Source organism: Pseudochaenichthys georgianus, chromosome 13 (assembly GCF_902827115.2).
Source record: "Pseudochaenichthys georgianus chromosome 13, fPseGeo1.2, whole genome shotgun sequence".
In the NCBI taxonomy this organism is placed as follows: domain Eukaryota; kingdom Metazoa; phylum Chordata; class Actinopteri; order Perciformes; family Channichthyidae; genus Pseudochaenichthys; species Pseudochaenichthys georgianus.
This window is the reverse complement of record NC_047515.1, coordinates 35,978,598-36,001,631: the sequence shown is the minus strand read 5'-3', so window position 1 is coordinate 36,001,631 and position 23,034 is coordinate 35,978,598.

The window sequence follows — 23,034 nt, the reverse complement described above, 5'->3', positions numbered from 1 at the left end:
AAATAATGCTTGTTTGGTAAGCTTGCTTGCAGTTTTTTTTAGGTTTGTGTACAATCATTTTTACTATATACAAGTGTGTGTTTATGTATTTAAATACACTTAATAAAAAACAATCATATAAATTCCACTTGTTTTTATTTGATGCAAATTAGTTAAGATTGCCCAGAGATAAAAAACACCATATTTTTGGGTGCGTCTCGAATGAGAACAGTTCCACAAATAACTAAAGTTGCCTACAGGTCAAAAGTGCTGTCACGTCATGCTAATCAGAATCAGAATCAGAAACAGGTTTATTGCCAGGTAGGTTCGCACATACTAGGAATTTGACTTGATGTCATCGTGCATACATAACATATAACTGTGTGTGTGTGTGTGTGTGTGTGTGTGTGTGTGTGTGTGTGTGTGTGGTCTAGCATTACTATCCTTGTGGGGACCTACATCTATTTACACAGTCATGTGTGGGGACTCGCCTCCCTTATGGGGACAAATGGGGTGAAGACTTAGTTAGGTTCAGGGTTAGGGTTAGGGTTAGGGTTAGGGTTAGCATGTGTTGGTTATGGTTAAGGTTACGATAAGTCTCCAGGAAATGCATGTAAGTCAATGTAATGTCCCCTGAAGTGATGTATACATGGTATGTGTGTGTGTGTGTGTGTGTAAAACAAACAGTTACTGTCGGTTGAAGTTCGGGCAGATCCATTACTGAGGAAGCTTTTGAAGATGTATTATCTGTAGTCAGAGTTTGCCATAAATCACGATCAAGAGAACAAAGCATTTTAAGCACTTTGTGTTTTGACATTTATCATCTTTATCTGCAGAGCAAACAGGTTGGCCTGTATGAACCTGCGGGCTCCCTGTGACCCAGAGCCCGCCTGAAGAGTATTTTGAGTGCCTGATACCGGACATGGATGGTTTGTAAAGCAAACAGCACAGGTTTGCATTGAGTGAAGTGTGTGTGCGTGTGTGAACGCCCTGTGTAAACATTGTAAGTATGCTTCATGTGTGTGCGATGCATTCAACAGAAGAAGCTGCCACACTTCCAAGAAGAAGTGTGGCAAGAAATCGAACAAAAAAAGTGACTTATCTTGTGTTGTGCTTTCTTGTTTTTTTCCCTTTGCAATACAAATGGATTCATGCAGCACCTTTTGCTTCCTGTTGGAGCCTATTTAGAAGCATAGTTGCCATTTTAGCACACTTGTTGAGTGTGATTACAACAAATGCAAACACATACAGTTTGAATGTGATTGGTTTTGATTTAGTGAACTTGTCTAGAACAATCCACAATGACCATAGCATATAATATTACGCAAGGGACCTTTATATTTAATTGAATAACTAATAAAAACATTAGAAGCATAGTATAACGTGAAAGGTGTGTGCATGGATTCCTATAAACAATGATATATTAGTCATAACCCTTGTATTGTCCTGTTTGCTTTTACTATTGAAGAGAAAACATTCAACTGCCAGTTTAAAGGAACTTGTATTACGCCTTTGATCATTTATGTTGACAACTGTTGACATATACAGGACAGTAACTATGTATTGGAATACATTAAACTTTGATTGTTCAGAACTGGCCTTGCCCTTTTTCTTTAAACAGCCACTGGAGCATGTTAAGTGTATCGGCCTTGATTGCAGGGAATTAAATATCCTTTGTGGACACACAGGCTCTGGCAGGCAGGTCTGTGATAAACCGCACTTTGCATGTCTCCACAGGCCGCAGAGCTAATTGTTGTGTGGCGAGATGAGAAACTGGCGGCCTAATTGGAGAACCAGTTTTTTTTCTCACAGGTCTTGGTTCAGGCGCAGGTCACAGGAGTGGAGTGCTGTCAAGCCTAGCGACCCCCCCCACACTCCCTCCTACCACTAAGACATCCATTGCACACCTTCAACTGTCAGCTTAGCGTTCACTCAGGTAGTTAGGGGCTGATGTGAGGGGAGGAGTGGGTGGAGCTCACGGTGTGTCACCCTCATTTGTTTCATGACAGAGGAAGTTATCTCTAAATGTTGAGTGCAGGAGCAGCAGCAGGGCTTACCAAAGTCAATAAAGGCGGATGCTTTCTACGGCGTGCACAATGCTCACCATTGTCTTGCATTAGCAGTTGAAGAGAGCAGTAATCATCGGAAATAGCAGGAGGATCACCTCCTCTCAAAGGAGCATGTGTGAGACACGTGGCTGTTTGTATGAATCTGTTGAGCAAGATTTAAGTAAATAAATCCTTCTGGTGGAATGCTAGTAACAAATACAAATCATATTTACATTAGCCTTCGTAATATCACTCTTTTAAGACTCTAGTTTCAAACTCCTATTAGCAACATTGCATGTGTTCAGATTCATTTTTATGAATTGAAAATAGAGTGGACGCAAAGTGCAGAGGAATGCCACACGGCTTTTAATTGACCATTAGTCTGAAAGTGCAAGCTGTTGATGGTTGCATACATTGCATATGGATGTTGTCATCAAATTGAAACCCTCGTGAATAACAAACTGTTTTCCAGCACTTGTTTTCTAGACAGTTCAATCCACATCTGGTATCCTACACATTACTTGATTCAGTCTGATTTCGTTTTTTGCTACTGTTGAATAATGAAAAGTGGACAAGACTTTATGAGTTCAAGATTGTGTCGTCTGTGAACAACAAAACAAATGATCAAACTGTGTTATCTCACCTTGTACTGGTACGTGATATAGGGGGTTGCAGGTCATGAAATACAAAGGCTGGTTTGAGTAACAGATCAGAGAGGTTGAAAGGTAAAGACACACCAAAAACACTGCAGAAAGTTTTTTCTTCAAATGTGATATAATTGTACAACTCTGCAAAGCCCTTGGCAAGAGGGAAATCCATCCCAAGATAAATAGTAGAAATACGATGATCGTAAATGACTGCTGGCACTCACTTGATTGGCCTCTGCAGTACATTAACGGACGACGCTGCAGTGTTACAGCAAACATTGGGCCAGGTTTAGCTTTTTATGGCAAACAGCCCTGTTTTTTTTTTTTTGCTCGACCCTTCAAATTGACATTCAAATGAATCAGGGAGCGGCATATTTTCCTACAGAGCTGTTTTCTGAAAGAACATGACTATAGACTTAAATAGGCGTATCCCTCTCACCTTGATAGATCGTTGACAGGATTGTTAGCATATTTTTGAAATTCATTTCAGAACTCACTGTGTTGACCTGATTCTGATACATGCTTCTGGACGCCCTTGGCAGTTCTGCTTTACTTGCAGAAGGTTTTTATTATTTGCATCATCAACTAAGAAAAGCAAATTGATATTCTTTACATGTAAGGGAATCTGATTATTTCATTGACTTAGAACAAGTTAGGAAAAAGGCCTTAAAATACAGACAGTTAACGTTAGGGTTAGGGTTTCATTGGGAAATCTATGTCCCAAGATTTCCAAAATAAAACGACCTACATGTAAACATCCAACATCATCCATTGCCCACTAGAGGTCACTACCACAGATTTTAAAGTAAATGAAGGTGAAGGGTTAGTTATTAATGGAAGTCAATGGATTGCTTTACTGTACCTATTTTCAAAAATGTATTACCTAAGAGCAGAAATGTAACAACCCAAACACGTACAGACCGAGTGTGCTAAGCATGCCCCTGTTGATGTACTGGGGGATCTTTTAGCCTAATGTATTTAGTGCGTTAATTACAGTGCTGCCCGCCTCTCTGCCGTCTGTCGGCAGTAAATGCTCTGGTCAACATGTCTGGGAGAAGAAGACACTGCCTCCCACCTCCAGGCTCTTAAGTCCATACATCAACCACTAAGCATTGGTGTGTGTGTGTGTGTGTGTGTGTGTGTGTGTGTGTGTGTGTGTGTGTGTGTGTGGTCTAGCATTACTATACTTGTGGGGACCTAAATCTGTTTACACAGTCACGTGTGGGGACTCGCCTCCCTTATGGGGACAAATTGGAGGTCCCCATGAGGGGAATCATTAATTTTAGGGTGAAGACTTGGTTAGGGTTAGGGTTAGGGTTAGGCATGTGTTGGTTATGGTTAAGGTTAGGATACAACTCCAGGAAATGCATGTAAGTCAATGTAATGTCCCCTGAAGTGATGTATACATGGTGTGTGTGTGTGTGTGTGTGTGTGTGTGTGTGTGTGTGTGTGTGTGTGTGTGTGTGTGTCTGCATGCTGTTTTGCTGCAGGGATATCGAAGGGCTTATGGAAGTCATGATCACTAGCTCAGGGGTGTATATCCGTCTGCTGAGGAGGTGGGCGGTAATAGACCTGTCAGATGAGTTTTACCCAGAAGCTACGGCTATGTCCAAATCACTTCAGACTCCCCCAAACCCCAGAGACCTCCACGAAGATCCCTGTCCGGAATGGGCTTACACTGCTAACAGCCTAAACATGTGTGAATGTAAAAGATAACGGTCAGGTTTGAAAGATTTTGTTTCTTGATTTCACATCAGATAAACTTTACATTTTTGGGGACCAATATCATTGCGTGTCGATAGTTATTTCCGTTTTAAATAACATTAAGATGAGCTGTCCAATTATTGTCCAATAATTCAGAGCTTTCAAACCAGCCCTAGGAATAGCATTGAACTAATCGACATTTCTTTAATGACATAATGTCAACGACTGCCAATGCAGGAAGCACTGTTCCCTTCATGTAAGGATGTGGAATTGAAAAAAATCTGTTGCATTGTCATCTGAACATCCAATCTATTTGCTCTGTTGTTGTTGTTGTTGTTGTTGTTGTTGTTGTTGTTGTTGTTGTTGTTGTTGTTGTTGTTGTTGTCATGGTATCAAGAATACATCAATGATATGTAAAGATGCTTAAAAGTACAACAACAAGCACACAATATGAAATATACACATGTTTACAATGTGTTTCATATTAGACGATTATTAGTGCAAACTATTGCAGGACGTTAACCTGAGAACCACGGACCCAAACCCATAGAAAACCTTCCAGTGGTTCTGTGCTTCCAGAAAATAATGACAAAACCTTTACAAAGAGCAACAACTAGAACTAGAAGTTTTGTAAAAATCCAAAGCGAGACGAGGGCCACTCGTCTCGCTGTGATCATATCTCATTCTCAGGGACAGCTGAGTACAAGGGAATCCATACAAAATCCTGCAAAGCCTGCTGTTCTGATTTTCTTTTTTACCATGACCTGATATGGCCTTTTCTTTCTTTACTTTGCTTTACAGTAACACATGTGTGGCACACAGGGGAGATCGTTTTCAGCTGGCAGATACTGTACATATATCTAGAAAAGCTCTTTCTCCCAAACCGACATGAGGCAGAAAGTTGCATGTTGTAACCACCATACTTATTATACTATAACTAAATATGGAACTTAAGCTTGTTTTATATTTTACAGTGCAAAACAAAGTGCAAAACAAAGCATTTTAACTGGATTTCACACACTCATAGAGGGATACTTCTTTGCACATATACATTTTAACTTCACCTCCCCGTCGTGTCCCTTTCTTTACACAACCTTCTCTTTCTCCTCTAGGCTTTCACTCATGGTTTCCCTAATGGCAAAGAGCAGCTCCTAAAGCCCTACATTTAGAGTACATGAAAAACTGAGCTCAATAGGCTTGTAATCCACATTTTATACCGAGTCCCGGGTTTATAAAGGAAGCCGCAAAAAAAGCCAAGTAAATGTCAAAGGGAGTTGGGAAAATCTACACTAGTGCCGGCTGTGTAATGCGGGATCAACCAAGTGGCAGAATGACTGAGCAATTACGTATTTGTTGAAAGCTCATTTCATAGATCTGCGCCCAACTGAAATAAAACGAAGTGAACCAAGGAAACGTTTGCGTGTGTGTGCGTGTGTGTGTGTGTGTGTGTTGGTCTTCTCTTCTCTCTGCCTTCTCTAAGAGATGTTCTTAGTTCTGTATTCACATCCAGACACATGTTACCAACTCATGTCTTCTCTTCTTTGAGAGAGCAAAGAAAACTTCCTACTTGTCAACATTTCTTTGAAAGAGACTTATTTTTTGACACAAATCCATGCCAGGCCTCATTCCTGTGCTGACAGTCGACTTTCATTTTTCTCTACGAGTGGACTTACAAAGACAAGCGCGCGTGAGTGTGTGTGTGTGTGTGTGTGTGTGTGTGTGTGTGTGTGTGTGTGTGTGTGTGTGTGTGTGTGAGGCAGTGTGTATAGAAGAGGACTTAATGTCACTTAAATAGTGTTGTGTTGGACCAGCAGGCAGGTAATGAGCTCAGGTGAGAGATCTGTGCCCTCTTCAAATATTTCCACTTGGGGAAAAAAAAGGAGAAAAATAAACAGTGAGTGGGTTTCGATGATTGGCACGCTGCGAGGAGCTTCTATTTTCTCAACATGTTTAGCCTCTCCTCTGTCAACTGCTTTGACAGCAGAGCATGTCAGGGATCCTGTGAAGGGGCTCTGCACTCTGGCTGATGTCAGGGAGCAGCCAGGGGTCAGCCGTCAGCTCCAGGGTGGATTCAACCGATGGAGGGGGTGGAGCCCGGAACACTGGCCTGCTTCGCAAAACCTCCTACTGATCCCAATATGTGCTTTTTTTATGAATGAAATGAACACAGTATTCTTTTAAAAGTATCGTAACATCTTAAATATAGTTATTAGCCGTTTTTCAATCAAGATAATTATGCTGCTGTTATGAGAATGAGATGTGCTGAAACAGCTGTGCTCGTAGCCAAGTCATGTACAAGCTGCTACACGTGAGGCAGATGCATGTGTGACTCATGTGAAGCTTATCCAAAGAAAAATATACCACATATTACTTATGATTGTCGTAAATTACAAGTGTGAATTACACATCGCACAGACGGAGGTTGACATTATTCGTTTTTGTGGGAAACTTCAGTGAAATTACTCACAGCTAGTCCCATAATAAAAGTAATTCAAAGGGCAATTCAGTATGCCTGACAAGAAGCAAGTGAGAAGGAAATGCAATAATAATAATAATAATTGTAACCTCCAATTTGTTTTACAGGGTGTAGTTTTAAAGTTAAATGCAAGCCAGTACCACAAAATATATAGTAGATGAACTCATAATGGCCGTTGTTTTGCAAATTACACTTGGGTAATATAAGAGCACGCATTCAGCAGGTTTGCGCCGCACTTTGAGTCCTTTCGCCGCTGCAGACAAAACCTCCTTTATGTGGGACATGCTCAAGTGAGTCAGTTCCTCTCGACTTGCTGTCATAAGGCATCAGAAACCACAGCTCCATGAAAAGCAAGTCCGCCAGCCTGCCAAAGGTTCATCCCTCTCCACCTGTTGTGGCGCTGGTTGCTATAAACATTTGAGTAATTTGAATTGAGTATGTGGTACTGTGATATTTCCTTCAAGATGTTATCTGCCTGCATCTGGCGCCGTGCCATGCACTCAGGGTGTATGCACAGGCCGAAACACATACACACTTAGTTATTCACAAACACACACTCAAATTATAAGAGATGGTGGAGAAGTAGAACAAATAAAGGAGGGAAATGAGGAGGGGTTTGCAGCTGGGGGGTGTATCTTCGTCCTCGGCCCTGACAAGGTGAGCTCTCTTTCCCCCGAGGACTGACTGCACAAACAACATTGCTGGCTGGTGAAGCAAAAGGAAAAGGCTCAGAGCCATCAGTGAATATATTTCATTTCATAAGCACTTAAAGGTGATGAAACATGAGGCCATGGTGTGTGTGTGTGTGTGTGTGTGTGTGTGTGTGTGTGTGTTAACTGACAACAGACGCACTTTATCACAGTATCAGCAGGTGTCAAAAGGAAAGGCCAGTGAAAGAAATACATTCTTTCACTGGCCTTTGACAATGCATAACACATCCTGAGGCAATACTGTTATCATTTGATTTGTTCTGATCTCGCTTTGCATTAACGCTCTTTATTCTTTCAGCTCAGGCGTGTAGTATTAACTTGTGATTTCAAGCACTTCATGTTCATTTCATTTCTGCAGGCTTACAGTTTTCTTTCAAGAAACAAAGTCCTGGTACTTGTGGCACGATAATTAAAACAACCAAGTCTTATACTTATCAACGGACCAGTATAATCAACTATGAACACGTTTTCTGCTCATTAGAAATTCAAAAAAATAATTTAGTTTCAAATGATTAACCAAGGTCATCGACACAAGACACATCATTCCAAACTGAAAGCCTGTGTGTTGTTTGGAAATGATTTGATGCATTTAAAACGACCAATCAACAATCAACAGTACCCAGAATGTAAAAAGTCTCTGTAACCAATCAGTAAGCAAAGCATCAACGCTATAAACACGAATCAGATTGCTCCTCTGTGTGTGCAACAATAGAGGGGAATTTCAGAGGGAGACTAAGAGGAAGTCATTGGGTCTGAAACTGTTGCATATTGGGAATGATAAATAAAGTGTCCTCATTGCACTTGAGGACATACACATCTATATTTACAGCATTCTACGCAACAACGGGTCTCACCCCCTGCATGCCATGCACACTGGTTTCCTACCGGAGCACTTTCAGCCACAGACTGAGATCACCCATCACCACCATCCAGCGCCACAGGAGGTCTTTCCTCCCAGTGGCAATCAAACTCTTTAACTCTTCACCCCTAATTAAAGGGCACTGAGAACTTCCACACCAACACTATGTGCAATATCCATATCAATATAATTACCATCATTACAATACACTCGCTGCTATATATAACTATGTGCAATATTATTATTACTAGTATTATTAATAATTCTATGAAAACGTGCAATTATGTAACTGCTACTATGTTTTATTTTGTGCACTACTAACTACTGCTAATAATTGCATTGATTGTGTGACCATCTATTTTTCTATGTTTCTATGTTTCATGTTGTCTGTAGATGTTTAATTTCTCTTTTTGCTGCACTTTTAGTGTACAGTGTTGCTGTTCTGCTGCTGGGTGTATTGTGTTTTGTTACTCTGGCACAACAATTTCCTTCGGGATAAATAAAAGTAAAATCTTATCTTATAAAACACCAAAGATTCTGGATACAATTGTTTTTGAATTAGCTCATCAGTGTATAGTTGGCATCTGAAAATAATAATTTATGTTATGAAAATAAAATTTAAGAACGGTTAATATATTTAGTAACCTGTGTTCAGAGGAGTTTACGATTTCTGAAGATGCCATACTTCACTTTGCCTCCAGTCACAGCCACTGCACTAAAGAGTGAATCATCATTCATAAATAATGTTATACTTGGTCAACAACAGTCACTTAATTGGCAGGATGATGAGCTTGCCAACATTCTTGAAACCTACAATTAGACTTTTATGATATTGGAAGAACATGTAGTGCTGCACTTTAGCAACAAAAGGCTTCTGTCATCGAGTCCAACCCTTTTGTCATACAATGGAAATAATCAATCATCTTTCATTCCTCATCTTTCACATAGATCATCCAATTGTAAAGATGCTGACATATTCCTGAGACATGCCGCTTTGGCATCTGTCTTCTTTATAATGACATGTAGTGAACCATGGTGCTGTACCAGAACAACAAGCTTGAGTCAAAAGTCAGCTGTAGTGAGTAGTGTATTAACTTGATGGTAATGTTGGGTCAATAGAGTTTATAGTCAGCCTAAAGCTCTATTTCACATAAATGCCAAAAAATTCGAGTTACCTTCGCTTTTCTGGGCCGTGATGAATTACAAGATAAGATCATATTAAACATCAAACGAGCTGATGACGCTGCTGTTCCTGTGCCATGGGAAACGAAAGAGTTTGCCAACGTTATGTAATGCGATACATGTCACCTGATGCCACTGAATAACTTAACTAACCCTAACCCTAACCTTCAACCTCAAAACATAATCCTTATTCACCATTGTTGGTGCCTAAACATAACCAATTAATCATGTGCTATGTTGCACTTCTACAAGCATGAAACGACGCTGGTATGAAATGTTTTTTTAAATGCTGACATTTCCTTCTTCCATGGTTTTGCAGAGATGTGAAATAGCAACAACTTTTCTGGTGACTTGGGTTGCGTTCCGATAATCCAAAAATCAGCTCCTAAATTCTAACCCCATCTCCTATTCCTTGACCTCTGAGTGAAACGTCACGGGGTTAAGGGATAGTGGATAGGAGAATTCAAAAGGACTTAGGAGAAGAGACTGCGGTACTTTAGAGAATCCGACTGCACTTTCACTATCCGACGTGTTTATGATGCGCCAGCGGACGTCATGAATGTGCGTCTGCTGCTGTGGGGAAACTATGGAAACCACAGTTTTCTATACAGCGGACTACAACATGGATGTTTAATAAGAACGAGGGACTACTGTAAACTCATCTAGAGACTCTGCACCGTGCTCTGATGCTGCTGCTTTGCTTTATGAACGGGGACAACAGAGAAACATATTCTTCATGACCAAAGTTGGAATTGAAATAAAAAAGGAAAGTGAAACTTATGCTCGTCACCCTCTCCCTCCGGTCCACATTTATACAAATGATCCCAAAGATTGTATGAACTATGAAAAGATCTTAAAATCAATACAGATGTATTTATTATAAACGTTAGTCCTTAACATCTATCACTGTGTATATCACCATTCAAACATCTTTTAAAAGTTGAACAAACTCCACACAGCTCAGTAAAGACTGTGAAATGTTGACTTTATTTGATCATTTCAGTAAAAACTAACGTTCATATTTCTCTTTTTGATTATAATACTGATGAACGTTCAGAGAAAAGCACTTTGGCAACTTACCACATACTTTTTAAAATGCTTAATAAGCACCGTAACTTTCATGATATAATTTCTCCGTCATAATCGGTTGTTTCCGTGAACGGCCGACTGTTGAGTGACGGCAAATGCTGCGGCTGCAAGGCATTGTGGGGCAGCATTTTATCCTCTCCTTTTGGCAAGGGAGGTCCAGTGGTTCCTAAGCTAAAGGAGGTTATAAAGGAAGTTTGAAACCTCCTTTCCTTTCATCTAGAGAATTGGAACGGCACTTATCATGGCTGCCACTGACGTACTTCTGGGTCATTTCACTCCGTTAGGAAGGTTCCTAAGCTAAATGGACTATTGGAACGCAACCTTGGATTCAGCTCTATATTGAATTCTCACTGAAACAGATAGGATGCAAAGGCAACAGATAAAGGGAACACTCAGATTAATTACACAATGAAAGTAGGGCGATAATGACAGACAGTTGACAGCCGGGCTAATGAAGGACAGGTGAAAACAATCACACACAGGAAGTATCTGAAACAAGAGACAGAGGGAAGTATACCAAAATAAAAAAGGAAAAACATGAATGGGGAAGGGGGGATTATGACACTGTGAATATAAGTCGGGAGGAAATAATCAGTCATATAGAAATATCATTTTCTCTGCGGGATAGCTCTAACATGGAAACCTGTAAAGGTCACATCACGAGCCAACTCGTTTGAAGAAGATCAAAGCATTATCATTAAGCATCTGTTAAAAAGCATAATGGAAATCACTATAACTGCAGTCCCAAAATGCATTAGGCAATGACGATGTTTGTCTTTCCTGTGGTGTGGGTGGTGATGATTCAATTTCCATGATAAATAGGGATTGGGTGCTTCCTGATTAGCGACCAAACTGGAGGCGAAAAGAAAGGGAAGAAGAGAAGAAGAAGAAGAAAATGGCCCCGCGATTAGGTCTGGGATTGATGAAGCAAAGGAACAGCCAAGCTTGTTCATCAACGAATGAAAGAGACAGAAAAAAATGTCACCGTGCTATTTCTCCTCCGCCAAAGGAACACGGTAACAGAGCCTCCGGGGGGGATTTTCCTCACAGTTGAGGGGCTTATTTGAATTGGATCTGCTGTTGATTGAAATGAATCGGCCCAATATCACAACTCCTTATAACTCGATCCCGGGGACAGATGGACGAGTTATCCGAGAGGACACTTTCTCTAATCCTCAGTCTTCTCATGTGCTGTGGCATTCTGGGCCGTCGGAGAGGGAAGAAAGAGGACGGAAGAGACCGTTGACCCTTCTGGGCCTTCAAACGTATTTCACAACACACATGACCACACACACACACACACACACACGGATTCATCGAGAGGCCTTGGCGACTCTTGGCTGCGGGGCAAACTGATGTCACGGCTTGATATAGAAAAACAACAGAAAGGTGTAGAGGAGAGTGTTTTCTTAGATTTACTCGTCATCCAGCGGTCGGAGCAGCGGGGTGCCGGGGTCAAAGGTCAGCGTGTCGGACCAAGTTATCCTAACGGGGCTGTGACCCTTCCTCAACATTGAGAGGGTCGGATTTCAGCGAGTCGGAAAGAAAATGCTTTTACGACTGTTGAAGGATGGGATCCCTGCTTCTAAGTATTTCCTTTGTTGAGGCGAAATGACCACATCAGAATATCAGATGTGGTCTTTTTGCAGCTTGGATATCGAAGATAGCACAAATGGACCTTTGTCTTTTAGTTTTTTTCAACCTTACAGCTTCTCTTTGTTTTCCTACATTTCAGCTCCACTTTCTTCGTGACCGACCCTGTATTTGAATCCCTTCTCGCTCCACTCCCTGCTGTTAAATCACTCTGGAGCTGTCAGCACTGAGGATTCTGGAGATCACGGCCACTCATCCCCGTCTGTTCTGCGGTCAGATACAAGATGAAGCACTGCAGCACATTTCTGTTTTGAATGCCGAGACACTTAAAACACATTAGGGGAATCCACTAATGCTGACTTCACAATATTAATACAGCCATAAATAACTGTTATCTACTATGTTGAGCTGATTTGGGTTGCAGTGATAATAGTTCAGGTTTTATAGGTTGAATAAGATTTCATTAATTAGTTTGAATTGACATGTAAATAGAGTTTACAGACGTGAGGCGACTTGAGGAAGGCTTCTTCCTTCCCCAAGGTACTGTTGAATATCTTATGCGTGTAGTTGTCTATGAGTGTGTTTAATTGTGCAATCACAGATCCACTCAGTTTCAAATGAAATACTTTGAAAACCCTGAGGTGACGTGAATTTTCAGTTGAAATGAAAAATATTCCGAAGGAAATGTTGAATGAAATGCTGTCAATAGCCATCAATCAAATTATCTGGTAGTCTTTTCAGGGTGAGTCAGACAACAAGACACAATGGAGACTATTGTTCAGGGAAGACCTCGGATAAAACACTCATGGTTGCTATCTACACAGGCTCAAAACACATCTGCTCGTATCTGTTAGCTCGGCCAAGCACAAAGGAAGACAGTGTTCCACGTTGACTGACACAATCTGTGAGACATAAATGATTTACTCCGCTTTAATACCAGGGCAGGGCGCTGTGCATGTTGGCATTAGCCTGGAGGACACCGGGTGCACTCACAAACATGCATGTTTCAGTATACATGAGGATGTGAAGCATGCACTGCACACATGCAACCCTGACTGTTTTACACGCTTATACACCAACACGCATGCACACACACACCTCCAGAATGTAAATACTCATTCGTGCATTCCTCACAAGGGGTGTTATGGCTTTGTGGAGCATGTGCACACCTCGTTGCATGTTTTTGTCCGTGTTCAGCGTTACCCAAACAGAGCAGCAGCCAAGAGATACAGCGAAACAACACCTGATACTTGTGTGTTTTCCATGAACTGTCATCCATGACACTGAGTTCTTTCCGCTCAAAATGTCTTCACAGAATCCAGATCTTAATACGTCTGAACTCCATCGAGTCATTTAGGATTTGTTTTGCTTACACAGTCCTGCACAAAGTTTTATTTGCATTTGTATCTCTTTTACTCTCAAGTGCTGTTGATTCACAGATTAAATAAAAGTACTATGTTGGGTCTGTTAAGTGTTTCTTCCAGCAGTTCAATCAGCGAGGATCTAAAGGCCGCTACTCATTTGTAAAAAGAGCATTAGGCCTGAGTTATTGAGAACAAAGGTCTCGCAGACTCCTCTGGCACATGTGCACACATAGATTATTGTTTTCTTAATTGGATTAAAAGCTCAAAGTGAGTTTGGAGACCTCCCACATCAAGACAATGGAAACAACGAGCTGCATCAGTGTAGATTTCCATCTCATAAGGTCTTCAGTTTCTCAATAGCTATTAGACAAGGATCCTTGTTCCTTTTTATTGGGACAATAAATCTATCATCTCTACAATACATTACAGAAGGAAATAAAATCTTTTTTTCATTTGCCATCTCCCTCGGAAAAGATGTACCATATAAATAAACAATTGGTATCTTCGCCATCATCTTCCTCCTCCCCTCTCCTTTGTCCCCAGGTGAAAGGAAATTGTTGGCACATGTAGGTGGATTGCTCAGTCAGCCATGATGTACTAACCTCCCTGACAGTAATCCTTGCTGATCTGTGTGTATGTGTGTATGCATAGGTGTGTGCATTTTGCTGTATGTGTGTGTTTGTTTGCGCCAGTTGGGTCGGTGTTGACAGCAACCTGCTGGGTGAGCTTAGAGCTCCCAGAGCGTTGAACTGATGACACTGTGACACATGTCAGCAGAAGGCATCCTGTTCAGTCACCACTCATGTCTAACTATTTATTGACACACACTCAGGAAGTTAAACACTTGGATGAGTATTTATTTGTCTCTTTTTTGGCGAGAAGGAAGTTCAAAAAGACGACCTTGTCAAAGTTGATGCAAAAAAAACAACGCCTTTTCCAACGTCTGGAATACTTTAAAAAAATCATACAAAAAGGGAGTGGAAAACTATAAAGCTAAATCACCCAAACATTATTATTTTGATGATAAATTATGAATATAATTGATATCATGCAGATTCAGTTGAAGTAGCTATGGTAGCTCTTGTATCTTCTCTTGCACTTTACATGTCGTTGCTGCTATATTGTATTACCATGTCATAAATACTTGTGTATGCTGCTCTTGCTCTTTCGCACTTTTTGCATATCATGTATTTTGTTTTTGTTTTTTTTGTAAAATGTAAACTTCTTAAATGTTTTATGTGAGGGACTGCGGATGGAAATGAGCTCAAAGCTAAATCTGGCACTGTTACGCTTGATACATTTTAATGTTTTAAAGGTCCCATGTCACGGTTATCACCCGTCCCCTTGTGTGTTATGAAGGATGTTCTGCATGTAAACGGTCTGCAGGGTCACAAACCCTCAAAGTACACCCTGTAGCGAGTAAAACTATAACACAGAAAAGACCTGTCTGCTGCCCCAGAACGCCTCGTTGGAGATTTCTCTTTTTCCATTGTTTTCTTCCTGGGTACAGTGACGTGCCCACACCCAAATGGACCCATTGGTCCAAATTGACCAATCCGTCGAGCTCCTCACACAAACACACACTCTCTCGCGGCAAAACTGCGGCTAGTGGAGCCTCGCAGGTGGGGGTGCTGCAGCCCCCTCAGCACCCCCCGCTTCCCGCGTCCATTCGCAATGTTTCGCTGTCTCGCAGATCCCACGCAGCAAGCAGGAGATGAACCCAGCTCACACTGTCCGCTCATCGCAGCAGCGAGCCGCGCAACGTCCCGCCAACACGGCACCCAGACCCCACGCAGCATTCTCATCTGTTTGGTGTCATTTTCTGGTTGCTAACAAACGCCATGGTAACACATAATCACTGATGTTCCGCTGTAACGGTGGTAGACTCATCAGAACAGAGTGGGCGAGCGGACCAATCAGAGCACAGTGGGCTCATAGGGAGGGGGAGCAGGAGTTCCAACAAGCCGTTTAGGACAGAGAGTGAATACACATACTGTACAGAGATGCTATCTGAGAAACCAATGTGAGTTCGGAACATTGCGCAATATAAATATATACCTCAACAATGGAATTATGATCAGTAGAAATTGCCATGACATGGGACCTTTAAGTGTCATTACTGTGCATTGTCCCTGCCAAATAAATGATTAAATGAAAAATGAAATCGTTTTTATCTTATCCTTTCCTTCATACCTAAATAGAGCAATATGTTCACCCAGAACAATCTGCTGTTGCACTGGGTGATACATTTGAATGCAAAACCAACACACTTTGCAGTTATATAGGATGCAAAGAACTAATATGTATAGTTAAACATTGTAACTTCATCTTAACTATTAATACGAATGACTCAAATTCTCGTCCCCACCAGCGTTTTTTTTCTATGATGTATTATGTTTTATTGGATCTCTGGAGATTAATGAAATGCAAGACACAGTTATTGCAACTGTGACATTTCTGGGTTAACATTTTCATCCATAAAGCATTTTATTCCATGGTAGGAAACTCCTGGAAATCATTTTTGTAAGTGTTTGGGGGAGATAGATACAAAACCCACCTAATTTATTGCAGTTGAGATTGACATTACAGTCTGGGAAATTAATAAATTCCCACCGCAAGGAAAAGGGATATCTGGGAAAATGACTGTGGAAATAAGTTGATCAGTGAGGAGACATTACAAATATTGTAGACAAATGGGGGAATTTTCAGTTCAAGTTGAGAGGTTTGCTTATTATCTGGCCCATGACGACTTTTGTGATACTGACTACCACCACTATATTCTATTCATGGGACATTAAAGTGGATTAACTCTCGGTAGAAATCCCACAACTAGTAGCCGTATTTAAAACCAAAATCTTATGAATTTCGAAAGTAAAACCAGGCCATGACATATTTAAGTGTTAAATCTAAGTATTTATTTAAATAAACAAATAAACTATTAGAGCTCAAAAGACACTGCAGTAGGGAATTAATGAATTAAACACTTTTCCTCTAAAAAGGAGACATCTTGTTTTTACAACAATGTATTAAGAATATTAAACCAAACTAAAGATATTCCAAAACAGTTCATGGTTTGTCGATAATAATATTTTTGTTTTATAGTGCTGTTAACACATGACTCACACACTCATTTTTTCTGAATATTACCATAATGCTTAATTTATATTGGCGAACAATGTGAACAACCCATTTGTGATACAGTACAGCCAAAAGATAGATGTAAAACATACAGGCTTCAGTGAGTGAAACAGGGCGTCTGACAGTAGCAACACTACAAACAGCAGTTGTTTTTACAACCAAATCCCTGAATACCGCTTTGCTTGTAGACTAAAACAGATTAAAAAAAAGAAAGGCATGGATGAAAAACAAAAACCCTGTGCCTGGTTTTCATGTGGGGTCAATATAGACGTATTCAGCTCTCACACACCAACAAAGGTTTCCACTTGCTCATCTGAAGAACCCAATCCTCCCTGAATTACAGGGAGATTAGAGCTGGATTACGCTGCTTCTGAGAATCCCAGCCAGAGAGCAGCTATTATATCCATCAGAGGAGACAGTGGGCTGCACCTGTTGCTCATACAGCCGCCTGGAAGGGGACAGTCCAGGCCCAATTTGGGATATTTATATAACACAACATTAAAGAGAATTTATAAGATTAAACTCTGTTTTCCTAACCTTTCTTATTTTTTCACCTAAGGAGCAATTTCACTTTAAAGCCCCATATGTGAAATGTGTTTTGAGTTTTATAACATGACTTCATACCCTGGCAGAAGATGTCCCTGCACGTGTGTATGGCCCAGGAGGTTCTTTATTGTCCCTGCAAAGCCCTTTACAACCAGCCGTGTGTGCAGTAATTCACTAAAATGCAATTATCTTTAAAAAGCAGACCGTAAAAAAATAGGCAATTTTAAAAGAAAACGGTGTCAAGATAGTTAATAAAAACGGGAGTTATTTACATGGGTAACTGTGCAAATGACGGCTAACGCTGTGGTAATGGAAGGGAGGCGGGAGAGAGCGTTCGCCATTAACAACCGCTCTTAAAAGTGCTGCCGACTTGCAGGTGGAACATGCAAAGCCGTGTTTATGTGTGCATTTTGAGGAAATAAAACACGAGAAGTTTGCTTGAATTACCTCGATCTTATAACATATTATGACACAGTTGGAAAAAATGTTATGCAGTTGACATAATTCTGTGTAAAACCAAATACAACCCAGTGGACTCATAATCGTGAATCGTGCAGAGACAGAACATTACAGGAATGATAGATTAAGATAAATTCTAAAATACAATAACAGCATTAAAGGATGAAAAGGGCCAAACGCACACCCCATTACCTTCCCATGTCCACAATGCAGGTTACTCAACCCAACAATGACCGCACCTAACTCTTGCAAAATCCCCGCAGATGTATTTACACGGACAAGGACCGCCTTTAGTCATGCCAAGATTGATTGAGCAAGCATGTAATGGTTTAGCATTAAAGCATTGCGGTGGAATCAGCGAACCCAACAGCTTGTCAGTCAGAGCAGCGCTGCACTTTTTACTCTGTTTTCATAAAAGGACACGAGTGAGTTACTTCACAAAAATACCAAATTACAAGCCATTTGTTAACTGAAATACTGCAATTGCCCAAAACCGCTGCCGTAACACAAGCATTTGTAAATTATGTGTAGCCTACAACCTACTCAGGCTCGGTGTGTTAAACTGTCTGCAAGTGTTACTTTGACTGAAGACAGACGGATGCTTGTTCTTCTTTCGGGAAGAGTGCATGTGTACCGCGTCGAACTGTCCCCAAATAGGCTACAAAAATGCTATTGTGCAATAAATAAGATGATGTAACTTGCTTTTCAGAAGATAAACAGGACAGTAAGGTACATTAAGAAAACAAGCTGCGGTTGCTAAGGAACAGACAAACAAACAGAGCGCAGCCAAGATGTGGTTGGGTGTAAATCAGCCTGAAGGGACAAGGGCCCAGTCGCTGAAGCACAGAGAGCCAGTTTCACAAGAGAGGCCAAGCCAAGTATCATCCCGCGTGAAATAACAGCGACTAATCGTTTACCTTTGCCTCATCGCTCTCTCTCCTCTCTTTCTTGTTATCCATCCATCTGTCACATTGTTTCTGAAACAGGGCATGCAGATAAGTTATTTTAATCATCCATGAAAACTCTGGGCAACATTTCCTGTGCACCATCTTAAATTGCCTTTCATTAATTTCCTAATTACTTGCAAAAATGCTTTTTCCATGCTTCTATTTAGAACATAGTTCTGGGTATAAACTATGCTAATACATGAATTTCCCCAGTCACCTATAATCAGCATCTCTTGCAGCACTCCTCTGCTAATCTTTACTTTAAATGATCACGTTGTAACCGTGCATTTTAATCACTGCTCTGTCACCCTGCTCAAACTTGTTAAAAACAAGAAGCGTTTCACTTTCGGCACGTGGGAGGTTAACTGTTTCGTTTGACCTCTCGAAGCCGAGGATATGCTTTTCAAATTACAGCCACGCAGCAGCGCACATGAACTCTGCGCGATGCGTCAACTCTCGGCTCGCAGCCTGCAATTTTCTTTCCGCCTAAATTGCTCCGGAGGATGACAGACAAGTTAAAAGGGAAGAGTAAAAATGCGAGATGTAGATAGACTATCTGATCTTAAACCGTGGCCTTGTCAGTTTCACCGCTGGAGCTGAAGTGATACTTGCTCTCCGGTTTCGATGCTGTTCGCTCGACCGGGCAGACTGGGGACATTCCTCAAAGGAACAGGGCACACTTAAACACACTTAAACACACCCCGGTCACATGCATAATTCATACCCACAGGGACAGCAGCATCTCATAATGTGTTTCCCTTCTTGACATGTTAAGCTGTAGATTGTGCACAAAAAGACGACGAAGGCTTAGTGACCTGTTTTTCAGCACCTCTGGATCATCTCCCTCTGACAGGCATACATTAATGACCGCACACACACGTCCTTTTCACTAGTTCTCCTCGAGCAGTTTACTTTTATGAATCAGTTTCACAAAGTGACCCTGTTGACCTGAAATATTTGGCAGTGTCTGACAAACAAGTCAAGTGGAGTACCAGATACAAGTTCAAGGAAGTAAAGTCTCGGATTTCAAAGGAAAGCTTGAATTCAGTCATGAAAATATCCACACAAACACCACATGCTATTTATAGACAGGGTCGAAATAGATTTAATCAATGCTGGCATGCTGCAGGCTTTAAACACAAGGCCCAGATATCGACACTTTAACTTATTTCTAAAAGCCAGATGTTTCGTTTTCCTGTTTAGGTTAAAGCGCATGCATAGAAAGTGAGCGGTTGCTTTTCTTGGTCACCTTATAGCTCCTAGCCTCATGCGGGCTGGATGTTGTCAGCCCAGCTGCTGGCAACATCACTCGGCACCAGCGGCGCGGTGCCGAGCTGCGGAGTGAGCTAATGGGCCCCGCGTTACTTCATCGCACTTCTAAGTGTTGCTCCATTTAAGAGAAGCCGGAATGACTGCAGAGGCACTAATAAAGCCGTTCAGCAGAGAGAGCGTCCCGGGAGATCTCATGGCTCGACTGGTGAATCGTTGACAAGTCTTTCCTAAAGGCCCAGGTGTATCCTTCAACTGGAACTCTCCCTCCTCCGCTGCTCGTTTGGATTCTCAAGGCCCTTCCAGTGACGTCTGCTGCAGATGCAATAGCTCAACTGAGCCCAGCAGATTTAGTGTGTCTTTGAATGTTTCAAATCACATTTTACTCGTCACTGTCCACAAAAACATGATAAAGGATACAATTATGAACAGTTTACTAAGTTTACTCATTTGAAAATGTACTGAAATATACAAATTATCCTATTAGTATTAGTTCTAAATAAATGGATCCAGTTTGTGGAAATATATATTGTATGAGAAAAACCTTTTTTTTTTTTTTTAAACTAATGGATCGGTCAGAATCTGATAGTTATTGTTTTTTAATTGCCTGTTTTTCTTTTTCATTCTAGATACGTCTTTTAACTTTCCTTTTGCCTGAGGTAAAAATCCCAGTTATTCATGTATAAAACACTTCAGATTTAACACCTTTTGTTCCGTGTAAAGTGATTTTAATGTGTTCTTATCTTATTACGTGTGCCTTCCCACAAATAACAGAGGCCTGCATGCATCCTTTAGCCACTGAAAGGGCAAGAATGCAACATACAATGACTTTTAAAGAACCTTTTTAAACATGGAATGCTGTATTGGCTTTAATCATCCAAAGGCATGAAGTAGTTTTGCTCAAAACATAAAAAATGCAACGCAAAAAGTAGTCGTATAAACCTCGGAGAATTTCAGCTTCTCGTGGCACAATGCTAATTTAATACCTGACACCTGCACTAATAACTGTGCTGCAGTTAATAAGACACATCCTGTGGTGCTTGGTGGTCCACATGTTTTTACCCCCAGGTATGCCCCCCATGTTTCTACACAAGAAGACATGTGTCTGAAGACCTGGGACAAATTCTTTAAGCATGATAAACCATGGAGAAACGGCAACATTAATGTAAGGATTCATGGGGATGGAGACACCTGTCTGGGTGTAACGTGATCTCCATCAATCATGCCTTGTTTGGGAGATACGGGCTGTACGTGAACTGTCATATAGCCCATGCATAAAATCCCTCATCACTACACCCTGCGAACAGCCTGCTTTTGCAGTTTGCCTGCGGGGAGTTCTGGGTCTATAAATTAGTTAACAATTAGACAACTGGTTGACAAAGTAGTTTGAGTTTGACATGTTGGCATTGCTGTCAACACATAAGGCACGGACGAGGCTGGTTGTGAGCGGTTTGTAAATCCTCCTCTCTGGAGAAAGAGCCAGGCCTTACTTGTCATAATATGTAGAGCTTTGCTTCACAATACATGCACAATCTCAGATTAAGAGCTTGTTTTTCTCTCATTGCATGTCCTTATTTAACAGTCGCCACTCACTGATATATATTCATCAGATGCCTGTGAAGATTATCAAAGAGTTACAAGCAAACTGTCTTGATTTTAGATGAGATGCCTCACGGCTATATGAAGCATAAACGGTTTTCGCCGCTGAGCGCTTAATCAAACAGGTGAGATCACGGCACTGGCATTGATCCTCAGGACTGGACATGCTCTGCTCTTTCCCCCGCCAGGTGAATTCAAGGTTGTTTCTATTTTACAAGATGGGTATGCTGTTTTTTTCCACTGCTCAATTTGATTTCCCCCTTTCACTTTGCTGCCATTTCTTCCATTACATTTCACAGGATTAGATCCCAACCGATCAATACTTGTCACTCATTTATTATATGCTGTAAAAACTGACGAATAGGGGTTTCGGAGTTGTTGCTAAGGAGCAATAATCATAAGAAAAAAGAACCATGGATTAGATTTCAACTCTTTTTCACCTGGAAGCATCAACCAAGGTCCCTCCTGACAAGTTAAGAGGATTTACAAATATGAAGAAAAAAATTCACAGTCCTGCCCAACAATGAACAATATTTGCCTTGCCCTTATGTGCATAGTTGAGATTAACTAGAAGTTTCTGACAGCAGAGTAGACAGTATTAAGGGATAATGCTTAATAAATCCATGGTAGACAGATTGATGCCTGGACATAGCACTGAGCTAACAGAGCAGAGAAAAGACTTAACCTCCATCAACAGGTACATTCATCATGGGATCATGATGATGACAAATAATGATGCAGACGGAGGAAAAACAGTTGTTTGTCTCCATCATTAAGTCTTAATACGTATTAGGTGAAAATCATCAAGGATAAGTTAAAAGGTAACAAGTTGAATTGAGGACTTTCTTCTTTGCTCATAATGATAAATGTCTTTATAATAAAGTTTCATTATAAAAGAAAGTCCTTGTTAAACCTCACGTCAGTAGTTTGTTCCGCTTGCTGGCCTCTCTGAATTTACCTTAACTCAAATACTAAACACTAAAGTACAATTTCAAGGTTTACTGAATTGGTAATTGAACTCAAATCATACCAAAGAGGAATAAATAGCACTTTTTTTATCTTAACAGTTACTTTGCAGATTACTATTATATATTCTGTACAAAGCACATCAGCATAAAAGCTATTTATAGACACAATACAAATAGGCTCATTTGAAAATGTAAAGTAAATGTAGTTTTGAAAGACACTTTTGCGAATGAATAGACTTAGTATACACAATCAACCATTGCTTTTACTTTTTTCTATTTAATAACATTTACTTTTTCAATGTTTTTGAAGGAGAGTTACAAGCGAAAATGGGATTTGGAAACAAAACGTGTATTTGAATAATGCAAAAATAAAAACACACTCAACCTTGACAACACAACAATATTCTGCGGCACATTGTTGAGTTTACTAAGATCTGCCAAAGAAACTGTTTGACAA